Here is a 5,671-nt window from a genome sequence, read left to right on the forward strand (position 1 = left end):
ACTGCAGGTAAGATTTTGCAAGCAGGTTTCTTTTGGCCTACACTATTTAAATATGCTTATGCTTATGTGAAGAACTGTCATAAATGCCAAAGGACCAGAAATATATCAAGAAGGAATGAGATGCCCTTGACAAACATTTTGAACATTGACTTCTTAGGTCCATTTCCTTCTTCGTATGGGAATAAATACATCTTAGTTGCTATGGACTATGTATCCAACTGGGTTGAAGCTGAAGCATACCCTACAAATAATGCTAAGGTAGTCATGCGATTCCTACATAAGCATGTGTTTACACGATTTGGGATATCAAGATCTATTATTAGTGATGAAGGTTCTCACTTTGTGAACAAATGGCTTAAGTGGTTACTTGACAAATATGATGTGAAGCACAAGATTGCTACTGCCTATCACCGCTAGTTTAATAGGTAAGTTGAAAGAGTGAACCATGAAATCAAAGGTATCCTTGAAAGGGTAGTACGACCTAGCAGAAAATATTGGTCTTGAAGGCTCGATGATGCATTATGGGCCTATCGAACAGCATTTAAGATGCTATTAGGAATAACTCCTTATTAGTTAGACTTTGAAAAGGCATGCCATTTTCCATTAGAGTTGGAGAATAGATCTCACTGGGCTTTGAAGCAGTTGAACTTTGATCTTAGGCAAGCCGATAAGAGAAGGATGTTACAACTTGATGAGTTGGAAGAGCTGAGATTGTTTTCCTATAAGAATACCAAAATGTGTAAAGAAAGATCAAAGAGATGGCATGATAGTCATATACAACCTCACGAGTTTAAAGAAGGTTAAAAGGTTTTGTTGTTTAATTCAAGGTTGAAGTTATTTCCTAGGAAACTTAAATCCTGATAGAAAGGACCTTATACCATATACCAAGTTTATCCTTATGGAGCTACTGAATTAAATGACAATTACGGAGGTACGTTTAAAGTTAATGGTCAACGTCTCAAACACTACTGGGATGGTGAAGTTGAGCGAGTTGAATCCTCATTCAAATTAACAGACCCTTGATTTTTCATGAACTCATTTTGAAAATAAATAAATAATTAGAACTTATTTTCTTAACTTATTACATTTAATTAATTTTGTCTAAGGAGATTGGAACTTAAACAGGACCGCTGTGACCCCTCCAACCTTTCTTAGGAATTAATTTAATGTAATTTGTTAAGAAAAATTTTCTTATTAAGATTTAAAAATGTTTAAGTTTCATTTGTTTAAATTTTAAATTTTTATGTAATAAAGGGGGTCAAATTTGGCCCAAGTACTAATTAGTTTTTTTTTGAGTAAGTTCATAGATACAGTATGAGTTTGAGGCCCAAGATAGTAAAAAGGAGGGAAAAATCCATACCTTGCTGCCACTCCCATTGCTTGCCGCCCAAGTAACCTTAATGTAGCTAAATTTGTGCTACATGTTGCCCTAATTTTTCCCTATATAAACCCCTCTTCATTCTACTACTTTTCATATCCCTCAAAGCAATCAGCTTAAACCTTAAAAAATTCCTAATTCTCCCTTTTGTGCCGTCAACTCAAATCCCGAAAGAAACCTTAGTTCTCTTCCCTTTTTACCAAAATCACCTATTGCGGCCGCAAGAAGATTGCCTGTAACACCCCTTATCCGTATCCGACGCTGGGACAGGGTTCGAGGCATTAACGGATATAAACTTATACTAACATACAATGCCAAGCCATAAAATTTTATCTAAATTTAAAACTTTTCAATCACATGAAAATTGACCTACGAGGCCCAAAACATACGTTGAGGGTAGTTCGGGACAAAACCCAAAACTTTCGGAACTTCTACTACACTTAGAAAATTTTCATACTTTGGAGAGTCATACGTCCGTGTGGGTAGGCCGTGTGGTCACACACACCTACGTGGCTTGGGACATGTCCCTGTCTTCAGCTCGTGTAACTCTCTGACTATGACGCCATCAAAAAAATAAGGTCACACGACCAAGTCACACGCCCGTGTGCTTAGGCCTTGTGGTGAATTAAATTCTTGAAATTTAGTGCAGAGTTCACACGTCCTGGGCACACGCCCATGTCCTGAGGCCGTGTTCTCCACATGACTGTGTCTTTGCCCTTGTGTTTACTACTGGGGATTCAGTTTGCATTAGTTAGGGTGCAAGGGACACACGACCGAATCACATGCCCATGGGGCAGATCGTGTGTCACACACGGCCTAGACACATGCCCGTGTGTCTAACCGTGTGAACAATTTTTAGGATATTTTCCAAGCCATTTTCCACCCTTAAACACTCACATACTTACACTCACTTCATGGCATGCGACATGCATATTTGAATACTCAATCATCTATATTCATTACGACTTGGTAATGTTCACATATCACCTATTCAAGCTATCATGCTTCCATATGGCATTCCACACCAATTTCATATATGTATATCCAGGGGCGAAGCCAGAAATTTTTTTTAGGGGAGGCCGGATGAAATTTTAATTTTTTATAGTTTATATTTTTATTATTTGTAAAGGATTAAATTTAAATTTTATAATTTTAAGGGGGACTAAAGTACAATTTTATCTTTACTAATTTAAAATTTCTAAAAAATTTTAAGGGCCTAAAATTAAATTTTTCATTTTAAGGGGGGCCGGGGCCCATGCCAGCCCCCTTGGCTATGCCCCTGTGTATATCATCTTTACTAACCTATTTTTTAAGTTACACACTTACATCAGCTTTATTGTCATGCACATTAATTCATATTTCATACACCAAACATTCATGCCATCCATCACACACTCATTAGCCATAAGCAACCATAACCACATTAAAGCCTAAGCACATTTGCATGCATGCACCAATAAAATGGGTTACAACCCAAATAATCAATATGCGCCACCTCTCATGGCCATATACAAAATAATCAAAATTGTAACATACAGAATGAGGGCTAAGTCAGAATAGTGGTTTCGGAACCACAAATCTGACGATAAAATAATTATTTTATGATAACTATGAGGTCTAGGATATGAAAATAAGCATGTGTCTTAAAGTTTCATAAAGAAATTCTATGTGTAAGGTATCCAATTGGAAACTAGAGACCAAATTGAATAAATTGCAAAACTTGGATTCTAGAAGCAATTTGTATGAAATTGCTTTGGAATATTAATTAGAGGTCCTTAAAGAGTAATTTTCCCAATATCTATGTTTTTGGACAAAAATGGGCATGCACGGAAAATTTTGGAAGTTTTAGTAAGGAAAGGCATTTTGGTTATTTGGTAATAAACTAAATAAAAAAGGGAAAAATCAAGCTAAAATCAGCTCATTTTCTTCTCCATGCTGCCGAAATTCTAAGGGTCTCCATAGCTAGGGTTTTCAACATTTTCAAGCTCAATAATAAGTGCTCCCTAGCCCCGTTTTTAACGTTCTTCGTATTTTTGAAATCCTCGTAACATGCTCTCTCTATTTCTACACATATTTCAAGCTGGGGTTCATGTTCAAAAATTTACCCATGTAAGAGATGTTTGTGTTTTGATGATTTATGGAGAAATATAAGAGTTTAAAGGATGGTAAACAACTTTTACTAAGTGGTTTTTCTTTTTTTGAAAAACGACCCAAAGGTCAACTTCAATTTATTGCATCATTTATGATAATACTATGGATTTCCATGGGGTAATCCACATTGAAGTACAAATTACACTTATTGTTAATCGCTAAATTACAAAGAAAATCAGCTGTCTTATTACTACACCGGCCAATCCAATTAACTTGGACCGAGGTAAAATTCCTAAACATCCTACAGGTTTTGTCAATACAGCAACCCAAAATGGCAATGTATTGGTCCCTCTTTTTAATCGTGTTGACTAGATAAGCACTGTCAGATTCAAAAAATGAGCTTATCCACTTTCACCTTTAAAGCCAAATTTAAGCCTTCCACAAAAGCTTCAAATTCCGCCCAGTTCACGTCCTGACTTTTATTCGCAAAGCTATAACAACCCCCGATTACAAAGCCATCATGGTCTCTGGCAATAGCTTCGTACCCAACATTCCCATTCACAACCACGGCATCGACATTATTTTTAATAACACCATCTGGGGCTTTCGTCCAACTTTTATGCCTTAGAATTGAGGGGATAACCGGATGTCCTATAAGGTTGAAAATATGAAAATCTTTGCTCAGAGTCTGTGCTCTTTCCCACACCACCATGGCCCTATCTTCCTTCCCCTGAAAAACCAGATTGTTCCTATCATTCCAGCAGTTCCAGAGAAGACTGAAAAAATCGGCAGCTACTTTTTTTGTCTAGCTCACGAAGAACATCTTCCAACCAGTCGGTGTACCGTTCTTATCTACCATCTATCAGCCTGTTGTTAATCCCACCAATCATGAGGATCTCTTGAACTTTAGGGAAATCTTTCATAACGTGGATGAACGTTTCATTCCCGCTGTTGCATCTGGGACAGGCTGTCGAGAACTCTTGATGGATACGAGCAATTTTGTCATAGGTAGGCAGAATATCATGGCAGATTCTCCAACTAAAGACCTTTATTTTTGGAAGTATTTTTAACTTCCATATAATTCTCCAAATCAATCTGTGGGGACTGAAGCCGATTCTTCTAAGTAATAACCAAGAATAAGTTGATTTGAGGTATATACTCCATGAGGGTTTTGAATCCACGTTCTGCTGTCATTTATACCATTATGAAGAATGGGTATATCAATAGAGTTGCCATCTCCAATCTTCCACAGAAAGCCATCCTTGAGGGCGTCTATCACTTTAACAATACTAGACCAAGTAAAAGGTGGCTTTTCACAATATTCCGGTCTAAGCACGTCTCCCTCCGAAAAATATTTTGCACTCAGCACCTTAAAGCATAGAGTGTCCTTATACTGCATAAGCCTCCAAACTTGTCTATCAAGGAGGGCAATATTAAACAAATGCATGTCTTGAAAACTGATACCCCCCATTCCTTTCGGATAGCACATATGCTCCCAAGCCAGCATGACCAAACCTCGAATTTTTTCGTTATTCGTCCACCACTGCTTACACATTTTTGAATGTAATTTCTCTATAATACCATTTGGAGCAAGAAAGACAGAAAAGGCATAGGTTGGGATAGCTTGAATAATGGCTTTGATGAAAATCTCTTTTCCTCCATAAGATAGAAGTCGCTTTGACCAGCCATTTATCCTGCAATTCCACCGATCTAAAATGTTAGTAAAAGCAAGAGATTTCTTTCTACCAATAGGTAATGGTAGCCCAAGATAATTATCAAGTTGGTCAACCATTCTCATCTTAAGCTTAGAACAAAAAAGGTGTCTTTGAGCCAAAGGAGTTTTCGGGCTAAACATTATCATGGATTTATCATTATTAATTTTTTAACCCGATGCGCCTGAAAATTTCGTTAAAATATTGACCATCTCCTCCACATCCTTATTTTTGTTACGAATAAATAAAAGTGCGTCATTAGCAAAAAATAAGTGATTAATACGCAACCCATTGATGCTAGCCCGAATTCCTTTAAGCTTATTATTGGTTTGATCTTGAATTAACAATTTAGAAAAAGCTTCCATGCAAAAGAGAAAAGGATAGGGAGAAAGAGGGTCACCCTGTCTATAACACCCCTATAACCCGTGTCCGTCGCCGGGGTGGGTTATGAAGAGTTACTGATTCAAAATTTAATATTTTAAAAACATAC

Source organism: Gossypium hirsutum, chromosome A06 (assembly GCF_007990345.1).
Source record: "Gossypium hirsutum isolate 1008001.06 chromosome A06, Gossypium_hirsutum_v2.1, whole genome shotgun sequence".
In the NCBI taxonomy this organism is placed as follows: domain Eukaryota; kingdom Viridiplantae; phylum Streptophyta; class Magnoliopsida; order Malvales; family Malvaceae; genus Gossypium; species Gossypium hirsutum.